This window comes from Lepidochelys kempii, chromosome 1, assembly GCF_965140265.1.
Source record: "Lepidochelys kempii isolate rLepKem1 chromosome 1, rLepKem1.hap2, whole genome shotgun sequence".
Taxonomy (NCBI): Eukaryota; Metazoa; Chordata; order Testudines; family Cheloniidae; genus Lepidochelys; species Lepidochelys kempii.
The window spans coordinates 131,305,977-131,319,430 of record NC_133256.1 but is presented as its reverse complement, the minus strand read 5'-3'; the positions used below and the strand labels follow the sequence as shown (position 1 = coordinate 131,319,430).

Genomic DNA, 13,454 nt, shown 5'->3' with positions numbered 1-13,454 from the left:
ACGGCAGCTCCCGTGGGGCGCCCCCTGACACAGACCTGCCATACCTTGGCAGGCACCTCCAGCTTTGTGGGCTGCCGGCCAAGTGGGTAACTTTGCAGGGGTGGCGGGGGGGATGACTCTGCCTTCCGCCCCCTGCACCCACAAGGGAGGCACTCATGGGTGGGTTCGAACTGCCCAGCCCCATGGGATGGGTAAAACCACACTCAGCTGCATCAGCCACTGGAATTGTGCCCCCGGCCGAGCTCCATGCCTGGATACACATGGCCCATGGGCCATGCAGGGAATCAGCCTTTGCCTTCCCAAGCCCACCAGCTGGCTCGCAAGGCTGGGAAAGCTCAAGGGAGGACCTGCTGGGATGGGCGTCAGTGGCTGCGGGGGGCAGGGCAGCATGGCACTCCATCCCCAGGGGACGCAGTGGGTCATGGGGCGTCGGCTTGGGCACCTCCCGCTAACTCACAGTAGTTCATTAAACCCACCAGACAAGGTGGCTGCAGCACAATGGGCAGGGGGCGCTGCTTGGCTACGAGTTTTAATTTTGCTCCACTGCATGTGATCCCCCACCCCAGCCCCAGCAGCTCTGGCTGGGGCGCCTCTCCTGGCCTGTGTGGCCCTTGATAGCCTACTGCACGGCTTAGAGGGAACTTAGCTCTGGACATGTGCACTGCAGCCTCACTCTAGTTGTCTGGACACCTAAACTCCAGAGTGATGCACGAACGAAGGAAAGGTAGGCGTTCCTCTGTCTATTTTCGTTCAGGGACAATATACCCTGAGTGTATAAGTGAATATTTAACTTTTATGTACATTTTTTCATCCATATTGAAAAAGCACATGTACTATTTAGCATTCAACTGCAAAAAATTCCAGTAGAAGCATGTTCGGTGTGATTTTTAGCATGACATACTCAAAGCTTGCCTACCGGATCAAGCCCCTATACAAAACGGCCACGGAAGGACCTCCCTCATAACTTTGAGCCCAGTGACTAGGACACTCATCTGCAATGAGTGAGATCCTTGGTTCAAGTCCCCACTCTACCTGAGGGAGGGGGCTGGCAGAGGAAAAGGATTTGAGCAGGAATCTACTGCTTCTGGTGAGTGCCCTAACCGTTAGGCTATTCTGATGTGGAGCTCCCTCAGTTTATCCTGTTGAAGCTGTTTCACTGTGAATAAATAATAAAAGAATCATGGGTCCAGAGAGAACACACATGAGAATGACATTGTAGCCTGTTCGTTAGAGCAGTCTCCTAGGGAGACCCAGGATCCAGTCCCCCTGCTCCAGTGCCTTTTTTATTTTACATTATTTATGCACAGTGTGATTGGATGTTTTTTAAATGATTGTTTTATTATAATATTATATTAATTTTATTATTATTATTATTTTATTATTACACCAGGGTAAATGTTTTCTTTTCATTCTCTCATAGCTAAAAAATAACTGAAAGGATTGTGTTCTAAGTAAGTTAAAAAAACAAACAAACAAAAATAACCTTCAGGCAAACAACAAACATGGAAAATTTCAATCCCCAAAATAAATATTTTGAGGAATGTGTGAAAGCACTAGTTTATAATGGAAACTATTTGGACCCTTAAATATGGCAGACACCATTTGATACCTACTATTTTCATAGAGATTGGGTATGAATATAAATAAAGAGCTCTGTCTTCAAATATAACATTAGAAACATTTGGAGAGAGAGAAAGCATTTACTTATTTGATCAGTGGTAGATAAAAGCTGCCTATTATTTGTTAAAATGGATAATGTTAAGGGATTATCAATTTTAACTGCCGGAAGGACAACCAGTGCACAGAATAGGTGCCTATCAATGTAATAACATCAAACAAATACATGTATCAAGATATATTACTATCGTTAAGCATTTCTAGCCTTCATTATTAATTCCATGTACTGGAGATCTGATCTCACTACTAGTGTTATATGACTTCACTAACATCACTCCTGATTTCCCATTGGGGTGAGATCAAAATTCAGCCAAGTGACAGGTTCATACTCACTTAGGCACAGCCTACTTATTTATCTGTCCTTGTCAAGGCAGGCAAGAGTGACAGTCCCTCCTTGCCATTCTAATATTCCAGACAGCTGCTTCTGAGGAGACTGTATGGGTGAAACAATAGGATTTATTTTCTATTTCTCTTCAAGTCAGGAAAACAGATAATTCCCTTCCAAAAGGGATCTCAGTAGAAGCTTCTAAGTAGATACTGATCAATACTGAATTTTGTTAATTAAGTTATATTTTCCATATGCAAAGAGCGAGACATTTCATACAATAACTTGGTCCAATGTATCCCTTCATATGGATTTTGCTTCAGACAGAAGACTGTGCACTGAATACATATTTATCCCTTTGAAATGTTCTTAGTTCTTAGAAAATCCAGACTGTTTAGTAAACTGGTTTCTTTCATCCATTTGTTAATCATGGTCTGATTTTCTCTAAGTATTTAAATAAAAAAGATAATTCCCTCACAAAAACCACCATTAAAGCAGAACTGAGATTGAGACTGTATTGCCCCCCTAGTACTAAAGCTGGTAAACAAAACAAAACACACCCCATGCTTCAACTTCACAAACTGATTAATTTTGTAGTTAAGAGGGTGAAATCCTGGCTCCCCTGAAGCCAGTGAAAGTTTTATCGTTGACTTTAGTGAAGCCAGAATTTCACTCAGACTTCCAACAACATAGTTAACTTTACCCTTGTATCCCACCCTCCAGCTGGGACCCCCACCAGATGTTAAACAAAAGTTAAGTCTGACCTTTTAAGTGTATTCATTCCAATGGCATGACCTTTAGTTTTATGATACTAACACCCACATCCATGCTCCACTCATATATTGGGCTAGTGGGGGGTGGAGAAGAAGTTCTCTGTAAGATTAGACTTTTTGGCTAATAGGGTGGTAAGTGATAGACAGCCTGGGCTGTACGTGAAAAGTCAGATGATGTGTGTCTGTGACCTCTAAAAGGAGGACTGACTGGAGTTTTGAGTCTGGCCCATTTACTGCAAGAGGTATACAGATCAATGCAGACAATGTGGGGATAGCAGAGATCCGTGGCCCATACTGTAATTGTACATTAGATGGTGTAGGGTGGAAAGGGTAAGACACTTGTCTCTGGCCTGTAGGTCAAAGATGAGCAGGCATATGGGGACAGATTTCAAGGGGTTTATGTTGTTTTCTTAGCTGCAGTGCCATTCAGTATGACTTTCCTTTATTCCTTGGATCTTTGGATAGCTGGACTGGGAAGTCAGGAGTTTTAAATTCTATTTTTTTTTTAATTCTTCATAATCTTTGCTGCATAAATTGGGGTTTTATTTTTATTTGATGTCTTCTAGTGGTTGTTTAACAATTATTGAAGGAAACTCTGCCAGTGACGATGTTCTTTGGACCCTTTTTTAGGCCTTTTATATATAATGCACCTGGAGAGGAAAGAGACAAAACACTAGAGGTTTGATGGCATCATCATCACAGCTTCAGATATAAACTGGAAAATCTATGGTTGGGGGCACCATTGTGGAAAATTGCTTTGAATCCTACTTTCTATACACTTGTTGTACTAGAAGCTAAATTAGACTCTGACTCCCCAAGAATTTTTAAGATAGATATAACTGAAGTGTTTCAAGAAAATTTTCAAGCTGAATACTTATCTGGAAGAACTTTAATATATTATGATACCTATAAATGTTATAATTAAGAACTAGCTTAATTAACAGGAAAATATTTTACTGTAAAACAAAAAGCCTAGATGTTGAGAATAAAACTGAAGCTTTAAATCTATAAATATTGGGCTTGAGAGACATTATTAAATTCTGGAAAGTAATGAGGCTTAGAATTGTTATTCTTTCCCTGAGTATTGACAAGGTTTTAAGACTCTGACCTCCCCTCTGGTTTCTGCACCAATTTTTGTTGATTCTGGCAGAGCTGGAAGGTGGTATTCAGGGATTAGGAGAGGTACATGCATTGTTACTGCTGAGATTTTCAGAGGAATCTATGGGAGTGAGACTCCGAATCTCATTGAATTTCAGTGGGATTTGGGTGTCTAACTTCTTTGAAAATTCCAGCCTGCAGACTCAACAACCGTAGTATTGTATGGGCAAAGAGTCCATTTATTCCCTAATCTGGATTGCAATTGGAGCTTGTTGGGAATTTTTTAACAAAACATTTTAATCAAAAAATGCCAGTTAGTTGAACTGAAACTTTTTGTGGGAAAAAAATGGCTTTCAACAAAACTTTCTCCATTCCGGGAAGGGCTGAGAGAGTGTTCTGCCTAATAGCCCAGTGGCTAGAGCATTCACTAGAGGTTTGAGAAACCCATATTCAAGTCTCTCTTCTGAGTCAGGTACAGGACCTGCATCTCCCACATCTCCAACAGCTCTAACCACCACACAACTGGCTATTCTGGGGTGTGTGTGTCTGTGTCTCCCTGGTTGTTTGAGAGACGTTTTAAAAGGTCTCCATTTCATCCTGATGAGGAACGGAATAAATGTTTGAAATCTCAAAATTTTCATGGAACTGAAACACCATTTCCCACTCTATTTGCAATATCCAGTAACAAAGAAAATGGTTTGAGTAACTGAAGAATGACTTTTTGAATACTGGAGCAGTTCCAGTTTACTACTAGATTAGAGTTTTATTTGAAAGAGCGAAATGTTTTCAATAATAATACTTTGTATTTAGCCTTCCATTCAAATGTCTTAATGGACTTTACTAAAAATAACTACTAATTAAGCTTGGCAGTCCTCTTATGAAGTAAGGTTAAGTATTAAAATCCTCATTTTACATGGTCACATAGTAAGACTGTGGCAGAACCAAGAATGGAACTTCACATCTTCTGACTCACAGCCCTGTGTCTTCACCACAAACATATCCTTTTGTCAGTTCTTGATGAACTATGATGAAGCAAACAATTTTCTCGAGGCAGAGCTTAATATTTTAATGGGGAAGAGAAATAGAGGCAAATTATTTCTTAGAAGAAGCTTTTGCTCAGAACGTGCTCCTACTGGAATATTTGCAGTTGAGTACTAAATGGTATGTGTTGTTCTTTTTCAATATGGGTGAAAAAAATACATAAATGTTAAGCATTATTATTCATCCATTGTTTGCTTACAGATGAATTTGCATGAATCGTTCCTCTCATAGATAGATTTTATGGGATAGATTGTTTACATCTCTTCCCCCCCCCCCGTGCACCCTTCCCCCCACTGCTAACACAAACTGAAGATTTTTGTTATAGAGGAAGTTGGCATCAACACCTGTAATTAAAGTTGACATACTTTTCATTAAAAGACCCTATTTTTTCACTTGCTTATAACATGACCAACTTTAACCATTCGGGCTGTAATGCTCCCTTCCAGGTGTCTGCCTTGGACTAAATGTTTCTGGATGGCTTAAGCAAAAACAGTTTGGTCATTTCAAAAAACCAGATCAGGGGAAAAGATACAGATTTACTGATGTTTATACAAGTGTGCTGTTGAGACGCTCTAGCTGCTCCATGCTTTGGAGCAGGGGCGTAACATTTGTGAGAGGGTTCACTCTGGTGGCAAAGTGCCTTTTGCATTGCAGTGAAAATTCACCCAGAATTGGCTGAGTTAAAAACCTTTGACGATTACCATTTGTGCTTGCTCACCAGATGTCTATAAGAGGCTGGCAGCTAAATTTTCTGAATATTTTGTGTGCATTGAGCTTGCTCCGCTCCAGAGTTACAAGGTCTGGGGCTGAACCAGACTTTTCATTGAGGAGAAAGAAACAGTGCTGTGAATTAAATGCAGAAGGGGGTCTTGGAAAGAGACATGCTGTGGTGAAAGCAGCAGAGGTGAATAGTTACACATTGTTCAATTACCCACCCCAAAATGAAAACTTTTCATCAAATAAATGAAGACAAAATATTTCCAGATAAAAACTGAACATTTGATTTGCCTCATGGGGGTTTTACTTCATGTACCTCATGACCCCTTTCTCTTCTACAGACAAGGCTCCATTGCAAGACTTCATCTCCCATGATACACTGCAGCGGCATTTCCAAATTCTTTGTTGTTCATTTATGGCTGAATTTATTGGGTTACTCCATCAAAAAACAGAACACTATATATTTTTGTATAAGGATTAATGACTTTTCCTTGTCTCAGAAATTTAGTTTGAAAACACCACGAATTCTGAACCTTTAGCAATAGTGCATGCTGTTTGGAACAGCAGAAAAGAACACTAGCAAATGGTGATCCAAAGATGAACAAGTTTGGATTGCTAAATGTGTGATCATTTGAAAGGGTCACAGTCACAGTTGAACGTGGAGTGGAGCCTTCCTCACTTATCACGCAGAAAGTTTTACACCAATCTGAAAAAAAACATATGATCTTCCATTTCAGTTAGCTGAACACTGAGCAATGTGTTTTCCCACTAGGAACTGGACTGAGACAACCAAGTCATTTCAAATACGCCACTGAAGAGCCATCACTTAAACTTTCATCCATCACTGGGCAAGATGTGAACTGGTGATCTAGAAGAGGGTCATTCTGTACCCTATCACTCGAGCCATTCAAGTCCACATATTATGTACCATAGAAGTAGAGATATTCTTGCTGCTTGGGATTTTCAAAAATGAGGCTCCTAACTCAATTCATAGACACCTAAACAAGTGGTCTGATTTTCACGAGTGCTGAGCACCTAGTAGCTCCCACTGACTTTTTGCCACCTGGCTTAGTGGTCCAGTGTTACTCTTTATGCCAAAGTTACTGTCCTGGGAAACATCAGTGAAGGAGGGGAAATAAGAGTACATCTTTTGTGTGAGCTCTGGCTCAGAATTATTAAAATTTCTGTGACATCCAGAATGTAAAGGGGGCACTGGTGCAAACACCATGCTTTTTTAAAAAAATAAAAAATTAATAGGCAACCAACATGGTGGTCTGTGTTTCGGAATGGCCTTGGTCATCCAATGGAGAGTGTAAATAGATTTGAAGGTAATTATTAAAGGTCTTGTTCACAATTATTATTTCCTGTTTCAGTATATTCCTATTTTGTGGAGTGAAAGCAATGATCTTTCATTTTAAGAAACTCTGGAGACAAAAATAAAAATGTTCTGTAATGTCCATTTCATTTTGGGGCTAAGGATATTTTAAATCCACACCTGCATGTATAAAAGGCGTCATTTCATACATTTTTTTTTAAATTTATTTTTTAAGCTTTTGGGTTTGTCACGACATCCTCAGTCATCTTAGTGAATACAGCCATGCAAATTTCATTTGGCAAGTAACCAGAATAAAGCAGTTGAGACTTTTTCAGAGTAATTATTTCAGCATCTCTCATTGAAAGAAAAAAATCAGTCCATTCTTCACCAATAATATTTGTGTATTTTTTTTCTGGATGAAGCAAACTGTAAAACTTGGAAAAGGAAAGTTTGATGGAAGAATATATCCCTTTTACTGAAACAAAAAGGAACTTTTCATGACCTCACTCAATCAATAATAACGATCCAAGTGTAAGGGAAGTAAAGCATATGCCCCATTTTTGACTCTTTGTGTGTGTATGTAATGACAGACTTCCCCCCGAGGCTAGGGAAATAAGGGCTTATGTATTAATGAATACCACCCCCATTTAATAGTTCTATATTGCTTTTTATCTTCAAAATGCTCTACAAACATTAACTAATATGTCTGAGACATTTCTGTATAATTTTTTTTTTGTTTTTATCATAGCAGAGTATGTCATGTTTATATTAAAATTCAATGCTTTGTTAACGGATACAGTTAAAAATGAATGAATCCCTTCTCCTCCAAAATAAGGAAATGTAATGCATCTGTGATTGACTAAAATTTAAAGCAAACATTTAGCAGATTCAACTAACTTTTTGATCATTTCACAGTTAGTAATAAATACAATGTCATTCTGATACACAATCAGCAAGGCCAGATACAATCCTTATAATTTCATCTGATGTCAATAAGGTATACGATCATACAATTTACCAATAATGGTATTTTGTAAGCATGCCTTTTAGAAGATTTCTAGTAACCCATCTATCACAAACTATTTAAAAGGATCAAAAACATTCACCCATGTGTCAGCACAGTTCCCTTTCCTCACCAGCCCTGTTTTCATCCGACATTCAGCCCTGAGTGATTTTGCATGCCATTACAGCAGTTTAAGAACACTGAAGGGCCCAGCTGCAGATATCTTCCCCAATGAACTTCTTTGAGCCTCCTGATAATTAGCACACTGGGTGGTTGATGTGCTCAGGGCAGAGGCCTCAAGAATTAGATAATCTCTAGTTGATTGATCTCTGCACTAAGGTTTATACTGTAGAACACAAAAAACAGAGGAGGTGGAGGGGAGAAAGACTTGGGGAGGAGGGGCAGAACAAATTAGCCCAAAAATGGAACTAGAAACAAGTTAACAAACATATCACTAAATCCAAGTGAGTCAAATAGTCCTATGACAGAGTATTCTGTCCCCTGTAAGAGGTAGTGGGGACCAGGGCCAATCACCCCTGCTCCAGGACTAAGCCCCTTCAAGGTTCCAGGAGTTCCAAAGCAGACAGGGGCCTAGGAAATAGCAGATGATGATGCTGGGACAAAGAAAGTTGTCCTAGGGTAATACAGCACTTAGTGTCTGGAGGGAAAATCTCCAGACTACTGTTTTGTTAAGGGTGAGAAGACTTGTAGTGTAGGGTGGGACAAGGCTCCCCTCTCCCATCCAAAAATAGCAAGTTCTCGGAAGGAGGGCAGCATGGGGGGAGGGATAGCTCAGTGGTTTGAGCATTGGCCTGCTAAACCCAGGGTTGTGAGTTCAATCCTTGAGGGGGCCATTTAGGGATTTAGGGCCATTTAGGGGGCCATTTAGGGATCGGGGCAAAAATTGGGGATTGGTCCTGATTTGAGCAGGGGGTTGGACTAGATGACCTCCTGAGGTCCCTTCCAACCCTGATATTCTATGATATAATCTGCATCTTCCCTCATAATGGGACAGGCACCAGCAGAAGAAAGACAGCATAGCTGCTGGACTCTCCCAGCCTATGGCAAAGGACTGAGGTACACTGACCTGAGTCCAAGTGGTGAGAATAGCAGGAAGACTGGACCCCAGCAGACACAGCTGAGAGGAAAGCACTTTGTTATGAAGGTGTTATTTTGAGTTTTGTTTGTCTGAAACACCTGCGTGTAACGAGGTGAGGATAGTTCAAATGGGCCTCTGGGGAGAAGCTGGCTCAGGGCCAGAGCCTGCCTGAATCACAGCACAGTCCCAAAAAGGAGGGCTGTGGGGCCCTTGAACCAAAGGGTAGGGGGGCTATGGAATCCCTTAACTAAGAGCAAAGAGTCAAATCCAGAGACAACCGCAGGAGAAGACCAATGGGGATTTAATTGGGGATTGGTCCTGCTTTTGAGCAGGGGGTTGGACTAGATGACCTCCTGAGGTCCCTTCCAACCCTGATATTCTATGATTCTATGAAAGGGTCTTCACTGGCGCCCCTAGCCTTGTTGGGACTGGGAGAACTTCCTGGGAACTGAAAGGGATTGAGGAACCTGAAGCTCTTCTAGAACAAGCAGTGAGCTGGAAGCCCCAAGATGAAAGCACTGGGAAAGAGCTGGAATTTTGTTTTAAGTACTCTGCACTATGACTGAGTTATTGGGAGGTCCAGAATGGAACTGAGGATGGATTGGCTGCAGGGCCATGTTGTGCTTAGAGGGGCATGCTCTGGGATGATACCCTGCCACAAGCCTGATGACTGGATACTTTTACTTATTCCCCACATAATCTTTTTATTTATTCCACAATACAGTACACTGTCCATCATCTTATGATATTTAATTCTATAAAGCATTTTTATATAATCCAAAGTTATATAACTTGCAAAGAACGCGTCTATTGTTATTAAAAAGCATGCTTCTCAAAGCTCCTCAGCCTAGACTAATCTAACCTTGCACGTAGTAGTTTCACACTCTAGGTCTCACCACATCAATTCTCGTAACTATTTTTTTTTTTTTTTTTAGACTTCGCTGCAGCAGAATTTTCTTTAAAAGGTAACACAAGCTCTTTTTCCTTCCTCTTTGATGACGTACCAGATACTCCACGATTATCAACACAGTATGTATGTGCTAGGATAAGAAGAGACAGGAGGCATGACATTGTTTTTTTTTTAAAATGAAACAGCAAATGGTAATATTTTTCTTTAAATTTTGTGCTCATCCAAAATTACTTAAACTTGAGTTGCTGGAATTTCAGGAGGTGAGACTGCATGAGGGAACTTCTTATACTTCACTTAATTCTATATGAACTAGAGGACACGAACACATTGACCAACAACATAATATTTCCATAACATCCTTCACACATCTCATGATGCTTTACAAGAGGGGACTATTACAAGAAACAAAGAAAAAAGCAAACATTATGCTATCATGGGTCAGATTACACCTCATTGGGTGTAACAGCTGCCTTTTGTTCAGGATAAGTTTAAAGAGCAGCTGAGTTCCTTTCAGATAGCTGAAACAATAGGAGCACCACCCAAAACACAGGTACATGTGGCCCAAGGGATTCCCCTAGTGACTGATATAGCAAATGCTGGGGCTAGGGCATTGACTGATGGAGCGGTGTGTGAGAGAAGCAGTGGAAAAACCCCACAGAAACAACAGAGAAGGAGCAGAAACCCAAGCAAGCAGCCAGAACAAGCACTGGGAACATGGCCTTGAGAAAAAGCCTAGAGAGATTATTGGGCACAGTGCTGGCTGAAGAAGCTTGGAACAATAAGCAAAGAAACTATCCCCTATTATTTAATTCCTACTGTGTTCAGGGAAACAGGACTTTGTACATTCTTTGTAAAGAAACAGGACTGCATCAAAGAAATACTTCTCTCCATCATTATTTTCTCCTTCTAATGGATACAATCCATAAGACCTGGATTTTGACTAATCTCTCAGGCCAAAAAGGGTAACAACATTATACACTCATTTATATTCTACAGGTAAGGTTGCAAACAGCTTCCACTATAAGTCCCCTGTTTTAAGTAATTTAGAACTTTCTGAAACACTCACCTTTTTGGTTGTAATTCTCCCTGCTGGTAAATGTTCCCCCCTCCCACTCCTCAGGAAACTGGACAAGAAGCTTTTAGACTCAGTCACCATCTGACTATTATGGTAAAATAGTAGGGCTGTCAAGCGATTTAAAAAATCAATCACGCGATTAAAAAAATCAATTACAATTAATCGCTGTTAAACAATAATAGAATATCATTTAAAAAAATATTTTGGTTGTTTTCTAAATTTTCAAATATGTTGATTTCAATTACAACACAAAATACAAAGTGTACAGGGCTCACTTTATATTTATTTTTGATTACCAGTATTTGCACTGTAAAAAAACTAAGAGACAGTATTTTTCATTACACCTAATGCAAGAACTGTAGTGCAATCTCTTTATTGTGCAAGTTGAACTTACAAATTTAGAATTATGTACAAAAAACCTGCATTGAAAAAAAAACCAATGTAACAAGTTTGTTTACATTTGCAGGAGATAATGCTTCCTGCTTCTTGTTTACAATATCACCTGAAAGTGAGAACAGGCGTTCTTGTGGCACTGTTGTAGCCAGCATCACAAGATATTTACATGCCTGATGTGCTAAAGATTCATATGTCCCTTCATGCTTCAACCACCATTCCAGAGGACATGTGTCCATGCTGATGATGGGTTCTGCTCGATAACAATCCAAAGCAGTGCAGACCGACACATGTTCATTTTCATCATCTGAGTCAGATGCCAACAGCAGAAAGTTGGTTTTCTTTTTTGGTGGTTCAGGTTCTGTGATGTTCACATTGGAGTGTTGCTCTTTTAAGACTTCTGAAAGCATGCTCCAAACCTCGTTCACCTCAGATTTTGGAATGCACTTCAGATTCTTAAAGCTTGGGGTGAGTGCTGTAGCTATCTTTAGAAATCTCACCTTCTTTGCATTTTGTCAAATGCAGCAAAAGTGGTCTTAAAATGAACAACATGTTCTGAGTGATCATCCAAGACAACCAGAGCATGAAATATATGGATGAATGCAGGTAAAATAGAGCCGAAGTCATACAATTCTCCCCCAAGAAGTTCAGTCACAAATTTAATTAACACATTTTTTTTTAATGAGCATCATCAGCATGGAAGCATGTCCTCTGGAATGGTGGCTGAAGCATGAAGGGGGATAGGACTGTTTAGCATATCTGGCACGTAAATACCTTGCCGGCTACAAAAGTCCCATGCGAACGTCTTTTCTCACTTTCTGGTGACATTGTAAATAAGAAGTGGGCAGCATTATCTCCTGTAAATGTAAACAAACTTGTTTGTCTTAGCGATTGGCTGAACAAGAAGTAGGACTGAGTGGACTTGTAGGCTCTAAAGTTTTGCATTGTTTTGTTTTTGAGTGCAGTTATGTAACAAAAAAAATCTACATTTGTAAGTTGCACTTTCACAATAAAGAGATTGGACTACAGTACTTGTATGAGGTGAACTGAAAAATACTGTTTCTTTTGTTTATCATTTTTACTGTGCAAATATTTGTAATAATGAACATAATAATATAGAGTGAGCAGTGTACATTTTGTATTCTGTGTTGTAATTGAAATCAATATATTTGAAAATGTAGAAAAACATCCTAACATATTTTAATAAATCTCAATTTGTATTCTATTACTGAACAATGCAATTAAAACTGCAGTTAATCTCGATTATTTTTTTATTTGTGATTAATTTTTTGAGTTAATCACGTAAGCTAACTGCAATTAATCAACAGCATTTACTATAAAATAGTATCAGTATCTGCTAAACTGTCTACACGTGTACTTCCTGCTAGAAAAAGCCACTCATCCGAGAAAGGTACAACCACACGCTCTCCTGCCTTAAACGGTCTGCCCACTCCTCCAATTACATGAAAACCCAGGGACATAACAGTGAACAGAACAGGAGGGAATAACGTTGCAGGTAAAAATACCCACAGCAGAATCTGAAATGTCACTGGTGATGGAGGTAATTATTCTGTAGGTCCACAAATACAGTTACTGAGGCCTTGTGCTTACTACAAAAAAAAATTGTGTTCTTACCACATATTAGGTACACATGGTAACTACATGAGGAAGAATGTAATTTTAAAATATATTTACAGGTCTAAGTAAACCCTAGGCTCCCCTCTCTATAACAACATTGTAAATCTCTCACTAAAAACACACACACCCTTTTTCCTAGTGAAGCCATTGCCAACACTAAAATTACAACCCTCAGGAAGACTCTCTTGAATTTCTTAGGAGATGAGATACTGTACTGATTTAACCATTTCAAGCCCAGGATGGAAAGGTCTTTTTCAGACCTTTTGGATACAGTGAATTAACATTAAAATGCCTGTCCATTATTTGGCTGAAGACATTAGAATAGCTGTGTGAATGCCTTGCAAATGGTCCACTGAATCTAGGAATTCCAGTTTTTTTTTCCTGGGGAGT

The 13,454-nt window shown here is 39.7% G+C and overlaps 1 protein-coding gene across 7 annotated transcripts in view; it reads right to left on the bottom strand.

Annotated features, from left to right (window-relative positions):
• The window catches only part of TBL1X (transducin beta like 1 X-linked), a 255,239-nt gene that overhangs the window by 61,328 nt on the left and 180,457 nt on the right, over window positions 1-13,454 (bottom strand). For 2 of the 7 annotated variants that reach the window (XM_073354483.1, XM_073354519.1), the window contains one exon: window positions 2,011-2,110. The exons of the other annotated variants lie outside the window; for them this stretch is intronic. The gene's annotated coding sequence lies outside the window, so the exon portion shown is untranslated. The remainder of the gene's footprint in view (window positions 1-2,010; window positions 2,111-13,454) is intronic. 7 annotated transcript variants of the gene reach the window in all.